Below are 20,800 nucleotides of genomic sequence, written 5' to 3' on the forward strand. Positions count from 1 at the left end.
GTCCATCACCAAGTACCTGGGCAGCTGAGTGGGTTGGCAGGCTTCACTTAGACTTTTATAGGACAAGCGGACAGGCTGGGCCACTCCCTGCCCATCATGCTTAGGCAAAAAGGGATGCACTCTGGGATGATGCTTCTCACTCCGGAAGTTTAAGCAGCCCCTTGGGAGATGAAGTATCTTTAAAAACTATATTTGCTGTTTTTTGGGCCTGGGAAAGCTCATTTGTTGCTCTCTTGGGGAAAGAGATGAGGGGTGATGGGTGAGTTGATGGCGATGGTCAAACATGTAATATTCTTGCAGTTTTGACTCGTTCCAACCCTTCATCCACTGCTGCTGTCCATATCTAATCACACTTGTATGATGGGAGACAGCCTCTCTGTCCTTATTACTGGCTCCTCCTTCCCTTCTCTTTGTGCCCTGGTCTGCTACCAGCACCACCACACCTGTCCTCTCTCCTCATAAGTTCACAAAAGGTTCTCAATGTTTTTATGACCTTGTCCTATTTATATTTCTTTATTGTAATATCAGTGGGCTTTAGGGAAAGGGGGGAGGTGAACACATATCTTCAGTTGGCCTTCATAAATTATTCATTGTAATGATATAGAACCCTGCGGATTTATGTTGCGATACCTGGTTGTTGGATTTTTCTTTTCTTATTTTCTTCTCTCAAACCATGAGTAACATCTTTATGAAACTTTTAAACCAGTAATTATTTCTCTGGGACTGATGGCCAGTAGTGGAACAAGGTTAAATGTGTAGTGGTCAAGAGAAAAGTTTATATCCTCACTGTATCACTTACCCACAAGTGGTTTTGAGCAAGTTGCTTAGCATGTCTGAACTTTATTTTCCTACTTTGTTAGTTGGGGATAAAGATATTCTTCTCAGATTGGTTGCATGGATTAAAATCAATAATGAAAGTAATGTATATTCCATGGAAAATGCTTTCAATTAATATCTGCTGTTATTATGCATTATTTAATCTGTGCAGCAAGGAGGGATTATTAACTCTATGGATGAGAAAAATCAGATTTTGAAAATTTGTCACTTTGCCAAGCTCTGCTCTTCTTATATAGGAGAAAGATATGTGATTGTTGTAGAATCTAGACTGTTTTAGAGAAAGATGTTCTTTCCCTAGGTAATACGAGTTCCAGAACCAAGTTGTTGTTCAGAGGTGAAAATTTTGTCAGGAGATGGTTGGAAGTCCCCCTCCTCCCCCACCCCACCCCAGAATGCGCCTGGCTCAGAGAGATGGGCATAGCACGGTATGCCTGAATGGGGTTGGCAAAGTGAATGCCTGGTTGGAACATGTTGGTCATCAGGCTTTGTCTGGGTGACCATGCTAGGGAGTTGCTGGAGGACTGCAAGGCCAGGGTTAAAGGGCCGAAAGGAGGAATTTGAACTCTGCACCATTGCGATTGAGAGTCTGTATTTTCTGGCTGGCCGCATAGGGGTTAAGTCACTCCTGATGAGTTTGGTGTAGTCACTAGGGGGGGCCCTCAGTAAATATTTGTAGCATATGTGGGTATAGCAGTGAGTGCACAATGCTGGAAAGCAAGACTCTAGAATGAGCTATTCGGGTGGTGGGTGGTGAGGGGAAGCACCTGGTTATTTCTGCTGGAAACTTCGGCCCCTTTTTCCCTTAACCTGGGAAGGGGACAAGGAACCATCTGAGCAGATTCCTCCTGACTGTATATTTCTGCCTTCCTTATCAGAATCCTTGTTGGCCTTCAAGAGTTACATTAGGCTCCTGCTCACACATTCAAAAAGTACTGCCTTTGCTCAGGGATCTTTTGAAAGTTCACTTTTGGAAATGTTTCAGGGTCAATTTTAAACACACAACAAAGTAAAACTGCTTTCTTTTCCCTGAAAAATTTACCCAATATGATTGTTTTATTTTGGAACTAAAATAGCATTATCTAGGTTGACCACTGGTTATACTGCCATTCAGGTGAGTTTAATCAGTGCGTTTTATGTCCCTGCTGTGCTGCAGTCACTGAGTTCCATAGGCCAGAGTTGGTATCCTTGAACAAAAGCTCATGGCTTAGTAGAACTGTGCTCTTCGAAAATACTGCATTGCTCTCAAAATACGAAGGTCCCGCTTTTAATATTCGAAGAAGGTATCAGGTTGTATAGAGTCCCCCTGAAAATGATTTTTACACCTTATGAACAGTGACAAAGAACTTGGTGTGAGGCCATCAGTGCTCATGTGGATGTTCCTAGTCTACTTTAGCTGAAAAAACAATATCAATGCAACAATATAGAGAACTCTGAAAAGATTATACTAAGTGAAAGAAGCCAGACTCAAAAGTTGGGTCCTGCACTCCATTTATATGACAGTCTCAAAAAGACAAAACAGGAATAGAAATTAGATTTTTGGTTGCCAGGGACTAAGGAAAGAGGTAGGGGTTCACCATAAAAGGACATGAAAAAATTTTGGGAGGATGATGAAAAAATATTCTATATCTTGTTCATAGCAGTGATCATGCGATGAGGTAAATTTGTTACAGATTTATAGAGGGGCACCTGAGTGGCTCAGTTGGTTAAGTGTCCAATTTTCTATCTTGGCTCCGGTTATGATCTCATGGTTTGTAGGATCAAACCCTGTGTTGGGCTTTGTGCTGATAGCATGGAGCCTGCTTGGGATTCCACCTCCTCCTCTCTCCCTCCCCCACCCTTGCACGCTTGCTTGCTCTCAAAACATTAAAAAAATTTCCAGAACTATGCACCTATAAAGGGTGAATTTTGTCATATGCAATAAACCTGGAAAAAATTAAAGCAAAATCAGTGACATTCTTTAATAGGCACATGTTCTATACCCAGTTCTGGTGTATACCTGCATTTACTATTAGAAGAGCAATTCTTTTTTATCTTGGAACAGGAGGATTAGTAAACTCTAAGCCTGCTGGGTTTTATTGAATAACTTTTGTATGGATGTGACAGCCTAGAGTCGTGGTCCTTATTCACAAATTTAAAGCATTCCCAGGCATTTGGAGTCCTCAAAGGAGGATTATGTGCGGAATAGTTTTAAGGTTGAATGTATTTTATTATTATTATTATTATTATTATTATTATTATTTTATTTTTATTTTTTTTTGTCTTCTGAAAATTAGTAATTCACTCTTGGTGTCTTGGATGACTCCCTGTTACTGAGTGCAAATTATTCATCAGGCCAAAAAACGCAATTCCCTTTAGTTGAAGGTTTTGCTTTGGCTCTTGATGTTAAAGTCATTTGTGAAATTACTCAGCAAAGTATGGTCTTTAGCATAAAAGGGTGGCATATGATGTTAAATCGTTCTTTTGTTCAAATGTTCTATTCTTAAAAGGTTGTAGAGCTTCTAAGTGCCCTGTCATGATGTAGCATAAACACAACTCTGGTGGGACTTTCAGGATTTTCTTTTTGGACAAGTTGAATTAGAGCGCCCCTGCCTGGCTGCCTTAGGACTTGCAGTTGCCCAAGGCATTCATTTATTGCAGGGGAGACTCCATATGGGTGTCTGCAGGGGGACACAAGGCACTTGGTGGTGATGGGGATTGAAGAACGGGGTAGAAACTTTGAGAGGGAAACTGGGTGCAGGGAAGGAGGAATTCTTTCTTTGCTCTTGGCCCCTAAGTACTTGTCTCGGGCCATCATGTAATTTCTGGACCTGGGGGTTCCATACTCAGCTGACACCCCAAATTCACTGGTGGCTTCTCCTGAAAACACCTTTCATCTCACAGCTAGAAAAAGAAAGATCCCTTTTCCAGACTCCTGATAGATCCTCTGTGTGTTTGTCCCTTAGGATCCTTAATGCCCTGTACTTTGAAAGGTACATGGTTGATTATTAGATTGTAAACTCAAGGGGATGCAGCAAGATAGGTGTCTTATGCCTAGTTGGGGCTTGGTTAATACTTGACGGATGCATGAACTTAAGCGAGATTTCCAGTCCACGTGCGAAGAAGTAGCATTTGCATTTAGGTATGATGAGGCAGCCTTTGTGATCTCTGGCGAACACAGAGGTACTTGAATACCAGGCGTCCTCTGGAGTTTGGTGTCCAGGACAGATGTGGGGTGGGGAGAGCCTAGACTATCGCAGGATGCTTGTAAAGGAGTGCGGTATTTCTAGGTAGCTGAGGGCCCTGATGCTGGCACAGAAAGCATTAGGGGGGATGCAGCAGTGGCTGTGCACCCAGGCCTCTTAGCCGACTAGGAGAGGGCCTTGGCACCTCTAAAGTTCTCTGGAGCTTCATAAAACAGCTACTCTTCAAGTTAATCTGTAGGTTGTAGGTAAAGTTCGATATCTTACTGTCACTGTTGGGAAATGTTGAGTAGGAAAAATAAGGTTATGTTACTGTAAAACACCTCAAGATATTTATTAAAGTTAATTTTTTCATTATGAAAGTAGATACCTGTTGCTTATCAAGAAGAAAGATGCAGGAAAGTGGAAGAAACACCATAACCCTGTCATCCTGAGGCAGCCATATTTACTGTTTTGGCATATTTCTGTTTTGGCTCTCCTTCTGCCCCTTAACTTCATAGGGAGATCATAGGACATAGACCTAATTTTGCATATACTTTTTTTTTTAATGTTTGTTTTTGGGAGACTGAGTGTGGGCTGGGCAGGGGCAGAGTGGAAGACACAGAATCCAAAGCAGACTCCAGGCTCCAAGCTGTCAGTACAGAGCCTGACGCAGGGCTCGAACTCTGCGTAGAACCGTGAGGTCATGACTTGAGCTGAACTCGGACACTTAACCAACTGAGCCATCCAGGTGCCCCTTCATATACCATTCTAGGTGCCTTTTTTTCCTAACCATAAAAACAATGTACCCATAGACTGAGTGTAACAAAAAAAGACACAACAGCAAGTGTTGGAAAGGATGTGGAGAAACTAGAACCCTCCTACTTGGCTGGTGGGAATGTAAAAGGGTATATAGCTAGTTTGGAAAAAGCAGTCTGTTTCTTATAAAAAGCTAAACATGAATTTAGCATATGACCCAACAATTCCATTCCTAAGTGCCCAACCAAGAGGAGGGAAACCTGTGTCCATAAAAAGATTTTAATATGAAAATGTTCATGGGAACATTATTCAGAATAGTGAAAATAAAATGGAAACAATTGAAATGTCCAAAAACTGGGACATGATTAAAAATGTGGCTCAAGCTTACCATACATAAGTACTCAGCACTGAAATGAAGTGTACTGATAGATGAAACAACAGGGACGAGCCTCCAAGACCTTAGGCTAAGGGAAACAAGCCAGGCAGAAAAGACCACAAATCAGATGATTACATTCATATGAAATTTGCAGAAAATGGCAACTCACTGGGTACCAAAAGTAAATCAGTGGCTGTCTGGGGCTGAAGGTGTGAGACCAGGATTGAGTGGAAAGAGGCATGAGGGTTTTTTTGGGGGGGGGCGATGGAAAGGCTTAAAAACAGTGTAATGGTGGTTGTAAAACAGTAAAACGTAATCCTAATCATTGAATCACACACTTATAGTGGGTGAATTTTATGGTATGTAAATTATACCTTAGTAAAGCTGTTAAGAATATCCATAGAAGCACTATTATGAATCACCCACAGAAAATAATAGATGAGCAGGAGAATTCCAGTTCTAATCGATGTGGTAAAGTATGGTCTGCTGGCTTCTTCCTTTGCTCAGAGTTTTGGATACGCCAGGAACAATAGCGGCAGGGGGACCCATAACCAACGTGGGACTAAATTTCCAGACAATGTCAATAAGAGAAATGAACTATGCAAGAGTATGCATGACAAAAGATCGGGGTTGGGGGTGGAGGCAGTATAGGGGTTTGTCTTACTGTGGGGAGGACATGGTCGTGGATAATCTTAGGATATTAAGAGGAAAAATATACATATGGGTCTTCACGAGTTAGGGACAACCAAGAAAATAATACAAAAATATATTTTCAACTAGCAGTAAGAAAAAGAAAACTGGGTCGATTTAGCAAGAGATAGCAAAGCAGAAAAAGTTCAGTAAATAGAAAACAAAAAAGGATGAAGAAATCAATCCTACAGTATCATTGATTACATTATAAGCAGGTTAATCTCACTGATTAAGACATGGGGACTCTTAGATGGAGTTACAAAAAAGATCCTGCAATGAGTGGTTTTAAGAGAATCACATAAATAAAAAAGCACAGAGCAAGGTTGAAACCCATGGCATAAAAATGGCATTCTAGGAAGATAACCAAGGTAACCAAAATAACACTAGGCTCGGGGTTTCAGTATCAGAAAAAGTAGACTTTAAGGTGAACAACAGGAAGAGATGAAAAATGATTTGTTCAAGCGCCATAGTATTCCAAGAAGATGTAGTAGTCATGAACAAATATAGCCAAAAGTACAGCCTTAGGCTACATACAGAAATAATTGTCAGAATTATAGTAATACATAGATAAAGCTACCATTGTAGAGCGAGATTTAAATGTACTCTTCTTGGAAACAGATCAAATGGACAAAAATAATGAAGAGTATAAAAGATTTGGATAACATGACTAATAGGCTTGTACTCAAACCCTATTTTTGGGCATACATGGAATTTTCACAAAAATAGATCCCATTATGGACCCGAAAGTCAGTCTCCAGTTCCTAAGAATTAACATTATTCTGACCACAGTCTGTGACCCAATGAAATCAGAAGGATTGAAATAATAAGGTAGGGTAGAAATCCATAAAAGGGGGATGGAAAAATAATGATTCACAAAGCCAAATATTTTTTGAAAGAATTAGAAAAAAGGACAAGTCTCTAGTGGGATTCAGCAAGGATAAAAAGAGAAGGTATGCGTAAAATACAGATGTAGCTTAGATACGGTAAGTGAATTGGATGAACAACTACACAAATGTGAAATCCCATATGAAATGAATAGATTTTATAGCAAGAATGAGATTTCAAAGTTGGCCAATTGATTAATGGAAAACCGACTAGAACAATTACTGCCGAAGAAATTAGAATAGAGGTGAAAACTTCCTCCCCTTCCAAAAATCCCGAGGCCTACACAGTTAAATATGGATGTAGTTTTGCCTTGTGCGTATTGTTCCAGAGACAAAGAGGAAAACTGCTCCTGTGGTTTTCTGAAACTTAATCCCAGTATCAAAACTGAAGATAGTACCAGAGAAAGGGAGCTTACGCATCTGTTTCAGTTAAAGTCTGAAATGAAATGGTAACGTTCTGAATCTCACATCCTATTAAAAAAATACGTGGTTGGATTTATTCCTGGAGTACGAAGATGGTGTATAGGGGAGTAACGTTAGCTACTCTTAACAAATACTCCTCCTAACACAACAGGTTTCTTTCTGGCTCAGAAAATGATACAGTTGTTGGCAGGTGATTCAAGGACCCAGGCTCCCTCCATCTTGTGGTTCAACCACGCACTAAGGCCTCAGGATCCCAAGAGCGTATGTGAGTGCATTGGGCTTGCAAGTGATAGAGCCTTTCTTTGGGCAAGGACTGGCTATGTGGCCACACCTGGATGCTGGTAAGCGTACCTGTAGGCTGGGCAGCCATCTCCCAGTGACACTGCCATACTGTGGAAGGAGCAGCCCTCATTTTTATGACAGACGGATAATAGCTGTGTGGGTTTGCAGCCCTCTCATGAGCTTCCCAGGTGCAATGTGAAACTGGACCCTGTACTCAAGGCAGGGAGAGACTGAAGAAAGAGGCAGGTCACTCCAGGATGGTAGATGGTAATATATTTTTGAGAGTGAGTGAGCAAGACAGCGTTGATGTATGTGCAAGTGAGGAAGGGGCAGAGAGAGAGAGAGAGAGAGAGAGAGAGAGACAGACAGACAGACTGAAGCAGGCTCCATTCTTAACTCCAACCCCATATAGGGTTTGACCTCAAAACTGTGAAATCATGACCTGAGCCAAAATCAAGAGTCAGATACTTAACCAACGGAGCCACCCAGGTGCCCCTGGGAGCCACTTAAGCAATTTTAATAATAGTCGAGGGAAGTTAACATATGAGGCTTGTCTTGGATAGCGGCAAGACTCCTAGATCCCTGCACCTGCTTACCAAATGTTAAGCATTCAGGAAGAGGCCCTAACTGGGCTCAGTCACCTATACTGTGCTTGAATTTTCTTTCCTACATCACCATGTCAAGGCTGTGTCCTTGGAGCAGCTTCCGGGGGTAGGAAAGGCAAGTGGAACCCACATTCTATGGACGGGGAGGGAGTAAGGAGACTGCCCAGATCCAGCTCACAGGTCATTCCACAGTAATGTCATCTTTATGATATTCTCCAGTAGTCTGCTACAGATTTAATCTCAGAAAACGTATCAGTAGAAATCATTACATTAACAAAGGAAAATAATTTTGTGACCTCATAGGATGTAGTAAAGGACCTGTTGATGAGAAAATCTCAGAGACAAATAGGAATAGATGATATATCCATCGACTTTGGCTAAGTCTCGCTGTAATAACAACCCCCAAATGTCAGTGGTTTATGACCAGAAAGGTTGATTTTCTATTTGTTTTGTTATCTGTGGGCTGCAAGTTGGCAGTGTCTCTGCTTTCTGTAGTCTTCATTCCGGAATGCAGGCTGGAGGAAAGGCCCCTTTCTGGAATGTGGTGATTCAGTAGTAGCGGGGGTGGGGTGGGGAGAAGAGCTGTGGAAGCACTGGATGGTTGCAAGTGTCACCTTGAATGTGGCATTGGTCAAAGAAATAATCCGTTGGTCAGAGAAAGTCCTGTGGTCAAGCCTGATGTCATGTGATGGGATCTATGGTTTGCCCAAAGGAAAGAGGCCCAGTGGAGATGGGCCTGGTAAAGAGGGGACAGCAAATAATTAGGAACAACAGTCCAGCCTTTGTAGAAAGGAATCCCCTTAATTGGATAAAGGCTTTCCTACAAAAGCCTGTTGCAGATACTATGTTTAATGGATAAATTTTAGAAACATTCTTTTTTAAGGTTAGAAGTAAGGGTACCATGATTATTGCTGTTACAGGCCAAAGATTTGGGGGGCAATACTATAAAACAGGTAAAAAGAAAGTCCTAAGGATTGGAAGGGAAAAGACTATTGTCATTTTTTTTTTTGCATGTAATATTTACTTGAAGAAAAGAAATAATTACCAGACAAATCACTGTAGTAATGAATTCATTAAATTTGTTCGATGATATAAACACAAATATTAAGTTTTCCTCAGTACCACAAAAATAAGACAATATAAGATACCATTCCTAATAGCAACAACTATAATTGTACCTAGGAATTAATCTATTCCAAGAGTGTATTATATTTACCTGGAGAAACTCTGAAGAGCATGAAACAAGACCTAAGTAAGTGGAGAGGTGTATTTTTATGGATTGGAAGGAAGGCTCAATGTGGTTTAAGATGTCAGTCATTTCATATTAATTTATAAACTTAATGTAAATACAGTAATATCATAGTCCTTCCAGAGGTGATTGGTCAAACACATCTCACCATTTGCGTGGAAGGAAAAATACTCATTAGTAGCTATTTAAGGAAAAAGAACAGAAGATGTGGGCATTTGTCCTTAGAATTTCTTGGACATGCTTGTGAATTAGTAGTTCATGGATTCCCAAGTCTGCTTCATTTATTAGAAATTTCTCATAGTGAACAAAACCCTACTTGCTATGCATTAATTGTTTACTTAGGGCCAACATTGGGCAAATAGGAACAAAGTTTGGACTCTGATTTCCAGGGATTCACCGTTCAAGGGGCAAGGCATAGCACAGATGTACTTAGCACGATTGATTCTAGACTACCTGCAGAGGAGAGGGGGAGAGAGAGAAAAGGAAGCTGTAAGAAACCAGAGGTGGCAGGTGTGCTTAAGAAGGACTCTTAATTTCTAGGGGAGGTCTGTGCAAAGTGTACAAAAATGGCACAGAGTGAAAAATGGGCCCAGAACGGAACCGCAGAACACTCTGCAATGATGGAAATATGATGTGGGGGAAGCAAAGTGGCATGTGTATTTATGTGTGTCTGGTGCGAGCAGCAGGATGGCGGGAGAGCCGCCAGCGAGAAGAGCAGCTTTCCTTCGATCATTTGGAAGCATAGTTTATTTCCCGATTGTTGGCTCTGCCTTTTCTCTGCCACTCAAACTTTATTGGGAAATGGATTCTCTTGCCAAAAGAGTGTGATTAATACTGCAACTGGTTGTGGGCTTAACAAGAGATTGATGGTTATATTTTTAAAGGGGCAGCCTGCTTACGGTTTCTGTCGCCATGGTGTGTTGCATTGATCATCCCTAAGTGGAAGAGGCTTGCTTGAGTTAGATTTTCATTTTTTTCACTTGGCGTTTGTTGTTCCCTGGCCCTGCCTGCCACCTTGGTTTTGTTACTGGGTTTCAGAGAGAATGCATGAAACAGGAGCCATCATACCAAATTTTATGTGTGTGTAGCCACGTCTGCAAATAATGCCAACATAGTTTTCTGGGCGCTGGAAATAAGATGGGAGTATTAGGGGCAGGGGCTGTGTGCATCCCCAAGCTGGGCACTGGTCCAATTCCTCATCTTCACAGGCCCCCAGACTCATTTACTCAGCGTCTCCAGAGAGGTCAGTTTCAGGGAGACTGGTTCATTGATCATGTTCACAAGACACTGGGGCTAAAACCAGAGGCTGTACTTACTGATTCATAAAAACAGGTGTTACTGTTAGAAATGTCAAAGTTTTTATCCATTTTTCCAGAATTGAGCATTTACTATAAGGTTTATCCCAGTTAGAAAGTTGAAACAGCCATTTAATTAGGCCAAAGGGTGGGCGTTGAGCTGTGCAGGAAGCAAGAACCATGTGGGCTCAGAGGTCTCCTGTCTCATAGGCGTTTTCAAATGAGTAGGTTTCTCAGTTGGGATGGGAATGGTGCTTGGTGAGCATGGGCTGTCCACAGAGTTAGTGGGACATGGAACACTTCAGTGTACTTTGCACTGGGTACATATTTGGGAATGATTGGGAGAGGCCATGGCAGTAGGTGGATTTTACTTACTAAAAAATTGTTTGAATGTTTATTTTTGAGAGAGAGACCATACAAGCATGGGAGGAGCAGAAAGAGAGGGAGATACAGAATCTGAATCAGGCTCCAGGCTTCAAGCTGTGAGCACAGAGCCTGACGTGGGGCTGGAACCCACACACTGCGAGATCATGATCTGAGCTGAAGTCGGATACTTAACCGACTAAGATACCCAGGTGCCCCTGGAGTAGGTGGATTTTAGGTGGCATGTGTGAGTTGGGCCTGGTCTCTTCTACTTGAATTGGTACTCAGACTTCCTGATGTTTTCTAGACCCTGTCAAAACCAAACTCTAAGCTTCCGCAAGGGGCTCTCTCTCTTACACATTTACGGGGGTTAGCTGAAGTGGGTATCATAAGCACTGCTTGATGGTTATTTGCAATGCCATTTTTTAATTCTATTTTTAAAAAAATTTTAATGTTTATTTTTGAGAAAGACAGGGCACGAGCAGGGAAGGGGAAGAGAGAGAGGGAGACACAGAACCCAAAGCAGGCTCCAGGCTCTGGCCTCTGAGCTGTCAGCACAGAGCCTGACGTGGGGCTCGAACCTACAAACTGGGAGATCATAACCTGAGTCAAAGTCGGGGGCTTAATGGACTGAGCCGCCCAGGTGCCCCTGCAATGCCATTTTAATCCACACCACCAGGTTGAGGTGACCTAGACCATCAGTATGGACACCGTATGGGAAGCACGGTGGCATAGTGAAGAAGGACATGGGCTCTGTCATCTCTGCTTGGGTCGAGCTTCTGCCTGTGCTACTTAATGAGCTGTGCAGCCACTTTCCTGACTGACAAATGGAGTAAATAATAATATCTGCCTTCTTGTTGAGAAGATTGAGCTAATGCACATAAAGTATTTGGTACCACTTCCCTGAGTAAGCATTTCATAGAGTTGGATGTACCTGCTATCATTATTTTTCCTTTTCTGCATTATGTAAACCTGTTTGTTCATCAAGTTCCACTGGACCTTACCATTAATTGAGTAGGGGTGGAATCAGAAGGTGGGTGGGGGCTGGTTCACATTGGCCCTCATAGTCCTGTTTGTTATTCTGAATCTCATCTTTTTTTTTTTTTTTAATTTTTTTTTCAACGTTTATTTATTTTTGGGGGGACAGAGAGAGACAGAGTATGAATGGAGGAGGGGCAGAGAGAGAGGGAGACACAGAATCGGAAACAGGCTCCAGGCTCTGAGCCATCAGCCCAGAGCCCGACGCGGGGCTCGAACTCACGGACCGCGAGATCGTGACCTGGCTGAAGTCGGACGCTTAACCGACTGCGCCACCCAGGCGCCCCCTGAATCTCATCTTTTGACAGTGGGGGGTCCAGCCCTTGTTTTCCAAGCAGGGGCTGATGTGATCCCATTTTGTGGTTTAGAACTGCCACTGTGGGAACACTTGGGAGGGAGGATGTGAAGTTCCATTGGGAAGCTGTTGGAAATCCAGCTGAGAGGTACAGAGGGCCTGAGTGAAGACCGTGGCTTGAGGAGAGGAGGGGAAGGGATGGTGTCTAGAAATGTTGAGGGGGTACTGTCATGGAGACTCAAGTGATGTTATTGGGAAATGAGGGAAAGGAGTCAGAACTGTCCCCAGGACTTGTGTCTTGGGTGACCAGGCTGAGGGGACACCATCATGGAGTGAAGGGGGAGGTAAGTGGGTAGAGGTGGTAGTGATGGGTGCTGTGTATTTTGTCTCGTTTTCACCTCAATTGGCAGGTTGCTCAGGGGTTCTGGGGCTGGGAATGTGGTCCTTGGGATCTTTTGACAGAGTGCAGGCTGAGGGGGGTGGCGCATGTGAGAAGACTGTGGAGAATATTTTTTCTCTTCTCCAATTAAGGACCACCTATCTATAGTAAAAGGTCAGCTGAAGATCACATCAAAGCAGCCTCATTAGTGGCCTTTTCTGAGAGTACTTTTGTTTGTTTAATTTGGTTTGTATTTAAAACCAAGTAAAATGAGACACAATCCTAATAAATATTAAATCTATCACATGGTAACATTTTCATTTTAACTTTATGTTGTGTGTAGTTAAATAGACTTGTATCCCAGATGAATCTGAGAACATAATGCTAGACCCCAAGACTCTTGGCACTGGACCCTCACAATGAAACTGGGAAGGTAATGATTTTCTTGGAAAAACATGAGGGAAAGATGTTGCACAGAAGTAAAAGGCATTAGCTACCTACCCAGCAGGAGAAAGAATTTAGTTATATTGTGGTTACTGTTAGGTTAAAAAAAAAAAAAAAAGTCTCTTCGTAATGAAAATAGTGGAAATAATTTTTAAACAGGGGATTTAAGACCCCAACAGACAAGAGATGTTTGGGAAACTTGCTGAGGGACAGGTGAAATCAAGCCTCTGGGCAGAGGTTCTTGAATTCTGTAATTTATGGGATTCTGCAGTTCTGGTAAGTGAAAAAGGGGTTTCAGCCCTTTGAGACCTGGAGACTCCCATTTCCTGCCTTGAAAGTGAACATAAAGTTCTCAGTACTGCATTATGCAAAGATTTGCAGGATTCTAACCGTGCATGCACCTGTTCTGATAGCAGTATAGGTTCTGCCATATTTATTTTTTTTCCTTCTACGTTCAAAGACCTGCTTTCTGTTTCAATTATTATTTGCTATTCCGTCTTTCTAGAGTCTATGCAGACTTTAGGCCACGACATGGCTATAGATTAGGGGAATGGCCCAAGTTGCCTGACCAAAGTCAGGGAGGACTTATTCTGCTTTTACCTCTAGATGGAGGAATAATTGATGGAGGAACAACATGAAATCAGAATAATTTCCAGTAGGGCAGCACATTTTATGTGGGAGGCAGCACATTTTACGTGGGAGGCTGCAGGGCATGACCACACAGGGATCCCAGCTCCATCCATCACCGAGAGAAAAGAACATGTAGGACAGGACCGGACAAATATTTATTCGAGTGTAGCCTGGCTGCATAATGAGTCTCGGAAGAAATGTGACTGGCTGTCCAGCCTATGTATGTGCACATGGCCTTCCAGCCCTCTGTGGAGCTCCCAACATCTGGCTGCACATCTCGATAGGAAAGCCCTCTTCATGGTGCCAGATAGATCAGAAAGACGGAGTGAATCCTATGCACTTGAAAATGGTGCCCTCCAAGGATACCTTCTAAAATGTGTGCTCTCAGCTTAGGGATGCTTGCACATTGGTGAGGAATCCCATGAGGGCTCCTACTTTTTAAAACTTTGTTTTAACTAGACAGTGGTCTTATGCTGGTGGATCTCTGTAGTTTAGTGCTAAAAAGCAGGACAATGGCCTGGAGAAAAAAAAACAACTATTCATTAAGGGCTTGATGTTTATCTTCATCTATGTGGAGCTGTCCCCAGAGACTCAGCACTGGGAATGAGCCTGAGAAAAAGCCCTGGGAAGGGGCAGAATGGGATGTGTATTTTCAGAGTTGAAGTCAGCACATCCTTTCTGGAGGGCATATTGCTTCCAAAATGTGGTAGAGGAAAGGAAACTACTCTTCCATTTCCTAGGGTTTGACGACAGCCCTAAGACTTAGCCACTTGATGATGTGATTGTATGGAAGCCTAGAACTGCAAGCCCCACTTAGAAGTCTAGTCCAACTCTGTCATTTTGCAGGTGAGGAACTGAGTTCTAGAAAGTTGCGAGAGTGACCTCCCTGCGGTTCTGGGGGAGTGTGGAAAGAAGACTGATTTTAGGACCAGATCTGGGTTCTGCCTCAAACAAATGTGTAATTTCAAGCAAGAACCTAAATAACAGTTTGAATAAATGCACAAACTTCGTGGTGTTCTGCTGAGGATGATGTGAGGGCTTAAATTCAGTGTTCCTTTCCTTCCTGCCAAGTCCAGTTGAATGATGGACATACGGAACTTGGGAATGCCAGTGCACAGGTTGCCAACAAGCAGACTGATTTCATTTTTCCTGCTTTAATGACTCAGATTGTTGGAGATCCAAACCATAGGGAAACAGATCTTTTACTCTGAAAAAGAACATATGGTCATTAACAGACGTTATAAAAGTTTGTTTAGTTTTTGCTTTTATTTAACAGTCTAATATCAAGCAATAGCTTAAGTGTGTGTTGGCAAGTTTTTATTGAAAGGATTGGTTAAGTTAATTATATTACCATCCTCGACTGTAAAGTTTCTCAGCCTTTTTTCATGATTGTCCTCTCAAGGAGTCTTCTGGACATTTCCCTCCCCTAATTGCCATTTCCCCATAAAATTTTGATACTCCAGGTCTGTATGTTGATATATTTGTGCTTAATATGTAAAAAGAATGAGATAATCCACACCCCACCCAGTATCCCTCCCCAAGATTTGAGAATATGTGATATGGAGGAAACAGCCCAGTAGGTTCTGAAGGCAGCCTCACCAAGTTCTTAAATTCACTGGAATAAGAGACCCATACAGATTTGAATAATACAGGAAAATGTTACTCTGTATCCCTTTCTCTCCATTTAGTGTATGATCTACAATATAATATATCCCTTGTATATTCAGCATTTAAAAAAGTGAAAGTCTTTGTTAAAAATGGAAGGGTTTGCTATCACTGGGTAGCTGATTTTTTTTTTCTTCCTTTATATTCTGTATTGTCCTCCAGTTTTTCTGCAGTGAGCACGGATTCCCTTTACAATAAAGACAAGTATTATTTTGCAAAGTAAGCAAGCTCTGTTTGCTCCTGCCCTCTTTGTGGACTTGAAAAGACCTTCCTTGGTGGCAAGAAAGGGTGCCTGGGATGTAACTGTGGGCTGTTGCCTTTTTGAACACACAGATGGTCTTTTATTCCTCTTGACTTCTTCAAATCCGCGTCTGCCTTGATCTTATGGTAGGGGACCACACCTGGACCATTTTTTGAGCTTGGTGGAAACTTAAAAGGATGTGGGCTTAAGAAGATACAAATTCCAGAATTAAGTACTAATTAAGTTCTTGGACACAAATCACTTCACACACTCCACTTAGAGGATTTGTTTAATTGACTGAGGAAATAGTTTGAAGGGGAAGAGCATTTCTTTTCATTAGTGTTCAAATGAAGTGCAAATTATAGAACTTGGGCTCCATATTTCCTAAAGATAGAAGCTTTGGAGAAAGGAAGAAAAATTAGGAACGGAACTTAGTTGAAAATCAGAAACAAATGCAGTTTGGGAAGAAAAGTTTGGGCAATTTTCTACATGGATAATTTGAGAGCAGCCGGCTAGTGTTGGGTTGGAAATGACTTTTCTCCTTTTTCTTTTCCTTTTTTTCTTTTTAATTCCAGAGTTCTGGTTTGTAGCTGGATTTTATTCTGTGTTTTTATTTCACATGGAGCTTGATTCTGTAATAATAAAAAAAAAAAGTCCCTTTAGGCTAAGGAGAACATATGAATATTTGAACCGTGTGTCAGGCCTGTAAACCTGCTTTGAGGAATGAGGTGTTAAATGAGTAGAGGTGGCACCTGCAGTTACACGGACTGGGATCAAATGACAAGGGTTATTAATCTGTAGGCTTCGGGGTTTAGGATGATGACCAGGTGAAGCAGCAACCAATTTCTCCCGCATCTCACACCCTTGCACAATTATAGCCAATGTGTAACTATAATGTCTAGGAGGTCGGTATATTAATTTGTGGGAGGGGTTGTTTCTTGGGCTCTTAACTGCATGAATTTTGCCTCTGAGTCTCAGAAATATTGGCCACTTTCAACAGTCTGGGTTGGTTCAGCTCACCTTAACTCAATTGAAATACATGAGTGCCAGCTATGTGCTGAGGCCGTGAGGATACAGAGATGAGAAAGACGAGCCCCGATCTAGGGGAGCTTACAGTCTGGAGAGCTAGACCAAATGTCCAGACTGGCCCACACTAGGCCGGGCCAGGATGCGTGAGAGAGGCCGGGTGGAATCCATGGAAGCTGTTCCAATGGGGCAGCAGTCCTTCTGGGTCAAGCTGATGGCTTCCCTTTGGGAAAGAAGCAATTTTCCTTTTTTTTTTTTTTTTTTTTTTTTAAGTAACAAGTAAATTTTTCTGTAATTTTCTTTTTTTATTTCAATCCAAGTAAAAATATAGTGTAATAATGGTTTCAGGAGTAGAATTTAGTGAATTATCACTTACATAGAATTCCCAATGCTCATCCCAACAAGTGCCCTTTTTTTTTGTAATTTAAAAAAAATTTTTTTTTTTAACATTTATTTATTTTTGAGACAGAGATAGAGCATGAACGGGGGAGGGGCAGAGAGAGAGGGAGACACAGACTTGGAAGCAGGCAGGCTCTGAGCCATCAGCCCAGAGCCTGACGCGGGGCTCGAACTCACGGACCGCGAGATCGTGACCTGGTTGAAGTCGGACGCTTAAACGACTGCGCCACCCAGGCGCCCCTGTAATTTTTTAAAAGTTTGTTTTTGAGGGGGGGGGGTTGGGGAGGGGCAGAGAGAGGGAGACACAGAATCTGAAGCAAGCTCCAGATTGTGAGCTGTCAGCACAGAGCCTGATGCGGGGCTCAAACTCCTGAACCGTGAGATTGTGACCTGAGCCGAAGTCCCGACTGAGCCACCCAGGCACCCTCCAGCAAGTCCCCTCCTTAATGTCCATCCCCCATCCACACCCCCCAACACAACCCCTCCAGCAACCCTGTTTGTTCTCTGTATTTAGGAGTCTCTTATGGTTTGCCTCCCGTTTTTATATTTATTTCCTTCCTTTCCCCTATGTTCATCTGTTAAATTCCATAAATGAGTGAAATCCTAGATTTGTCTTTCTCTGACTTATTTTGCTTGGCATAATACACTCTAGTTCCATCCATGTTGTGACAAATGGTTAAGATTTCATTCATTTTGATGGCTGAGTAATATTCCGTGTGTGTGTGTATGTATATGTATATACACACGTGTACACACACAAACACCACATCATCTTTATCCATTCGTTAGTCGATGGACATTTGGGTGAGAAAGCAATTTTCAAGAGGAGCTGGAAAGAGCAGATTTGTCAGGTGTGAACTTCGCTTGTAGGGGTTGAGTCCTCTGGAGGCAAAATCAGAATTGGGGGCCTGCGTGAAAGTGTCATTTAACTCAGGGAGGACTCTGAGGGTTTGTTCTCAAACTGCAGCACACAGGACTCACTCAGGTGGCTTGTTTAAACACAAATTACTGGGCCCTATTCCTAGTGTTTCTGATCTAGAAAGTCTCCGGTGGGTCTTGGGATTTGCATATCTAACAGGTTCCCAGGAGAAGCCAGTGTCCTCTTGCCCTTTGGGGACCAGTCTTTGAGAACTACTGCTCTGAGAAGGGAGAGAAAGGAAGCAGGGGTGGGAGCTAAGCAAGGATGGCACCTTGGCCGGTGTCCAAGTGCACCTGAACTGAAGGGGGCCCTGTAGTGTGAATTGCACCACATTGACCCCACCTTGAGGCACGGCAGGGAGGATTTTTGTCCCCTGTACGTGCTTGTGTTCATAGTCATTGGTCACTGCTCTGTGGTAGAGGTGGGTGTTCCTGGTTTGGTTGAGGGCAATTGTTTTTTTTTTTTTCCCTTAAATTTTTTTTAATGTTTATTTTTGAGAACCAGGGTGTGAGTTGGAGGGAGGGAAGGAGAGCGAGAGCGAGAGAGAGAGAGAATCCAGAAATTCAAAGCAGGCTCCAGGCTCTGAGCTGTCAGCACAGAGCCCGATGTGGGGCTCAAACTCCCAGACCGCGAGATCACGACTTGAGCCGAAGTCGGATGCTTAATCGACTGAGCCACCCAGGCGCCCCTGTTGAGGGCCATTCTTTAGAGGAGAGGGCAGCTGTGAGCGATTCACATTTAGGGAATGGTCATCACCTGATGAAGATCTGGGGCTGTGAGCCAGCAGCATCCACTACATCTTTTCGGTTTGAAGTGTTGGGAACAGGTTCAGATACTAAAAACAAGAAACCACAAGGAAACAGGCAGGGTCATTAAAACACATCTGTAGGCCAAATTTGGCTCAGAGGCTGCCTGTTTGTCACTTCTGGGCTGAAGGCTTTCCTGAAACCTTTTCTAAGAAGGCATATGCTGGGGCTTCTGGATTTCTTCCAAATAGCTACCTGAAGTTAGCTTGATGTGTTCACCTTAGGAGCCCACAATGAGCTTGCTTCTCCAGAACATTTTCCTTGGCAAAAATAGGATGCTTTTCCAGCTGATATTGTATAAATCATAGGGATGCTGTCCAGAGTCTCCCAAACTGGAGTAACCATTAGGCAAGCTGTCATACATGACTAACCCATTATTACAAGCCCAGAAAAGCTGAGGGACTCCCACCTCATTTCTGGGGGAGCCCATTTCACACCTGAATAGTTCTTATTTAAAGAAAGTCAGCCTGATACTTATTACAAACTTGCCTTTGCTAACAGACATCCTACTGCTTTTTGTTAAGCACCCCCCTCCCCCCAACAAAGTCCCTTCGTTGTCATACCAGAAATAATTCTTGCTCCTCCATGGTGCTTACCTCTTTAGTTAATAGTATAAAGGAGAGATCAAGGGTGAATAAATAGAATGTGGTTACATTATTTATTATAACCTTTTTGGATTCCCACTTAGGGTAATAATGGCAAGTCAAATTCATTTTGTTTCTAAGGAATCAATTTGCTATTATACACCGAATGTCATCATTTTGGAGTTAATGTAATATTGTAGGGGATTTATGGCTGCAAATAGAAGTAGGTATAGCACTGTCCAGCCAGTAGCTACTGATGACAGAAGGCTGTGGGTAGTGGTTATATTGAGCCATGATTGTAAAGTATACCAGCTGGATTGACCCATTCACACCGGGGCCTGAGGCACATCGAGTGAGCCTCTGCTTTGGGAGTAAGCTCCACCTTGGAGCAAGTATGTGTTGGAAGCTGCTTGTGTCATCCTTCCAAGCATGGGGATGACAGAGGCTCTGGGAGGGCAGAGCTCACAGCTTTGGAATCTTACTTCCCTTTGGGTACTAAGCTGCATAGTCCATGTTTATCCTTATGGATGCCCCCACTTATCCAGCAGCCTCGGATTCTCAGAGGAAAAATCAAGAACCAGGTGGTAGATTTTGGACTCGATTGCTGTCTTAGAAGTCTAGTGACTTCTCACTAGCCTCCGTGGTTCCTTCTTACCTGGCCTTCTGATCCTCTGTCTACCCCTTCTTTAATGTTATTTCTGGCTGAGCTTTCTCTCTCTGCCTTGTAAACCTAAGGATTCCCATTAGTTGCCCCAGTCCTCCCCTCCCCTCCCCTCCCCTCCCCTCCCCTCCCCCCTTCCCCTCGGGCAATAGTAGAGCCTTAAGGATGAGTTCTGCATCCTTTCTCTGGCCTTGATCTTGCCCTTAAATCCCAGTTTAGCATCAATAACTTCCTGTTCTCCTTCAGTTGTCCCACAGGTGTACAAACTCAACAGGTGGCAAACTGAGCTCCTCCTTTCCTAATGTGCTTTTTCTCCTTTTATTTTTTGTTAATGGTGGCATCCTTCTAGACACCCAGGAGTAGTCCAAGGACTTCCCCATTTGTAAGTATTGCAAGGTTCTTGCCTGGAGGTGTATCTCAGATGGTTATCAATCACTTCCCTATTCCCAAATACCCAGAGATTGACACCTTAAAAAATTACTTTTTTTGAGTTGTAAAAAATTTGTTGAGGTGAAAATTCACAAAATCTTAAGTAACCATATTAAAATGAGCCAAGGGGTGGCATTTAGTACATTCACGGTGTTGTACAACCACCACCTCTGTGTAGTTCCCAAATCTTTTCATCGCCCCGAAAGGAAATCCTGTTCCCTTTAAGCAGTTTCTCCTTATTCTTCACCCCCCACCCCAGCCCCTGGCAACCACCATTCTGCACTGTCTCCAAGAATCTACCTCTTCTAGATATTTCCTATAAATGGAACCTTACAATGTGTCTGACTTATTCTAACGTAGTGT

Source organism: Herpailurus yagouaroundi, unplaced genomic scaffold, assembly GCF_014898765.1.
Source record: "Herpailurus yagouaroundi ecotype Mexico unplaced genomic scaffold, PumYag 196, whole genome shotgun sequence".
Taxonomy (NCBI): domain Eukaryota; kingdom Metazoa; phylum Chordata; class Mammalia; order Carnivora; family Felidae; genus Herpailurus; species Herpailurus yagouaroundi.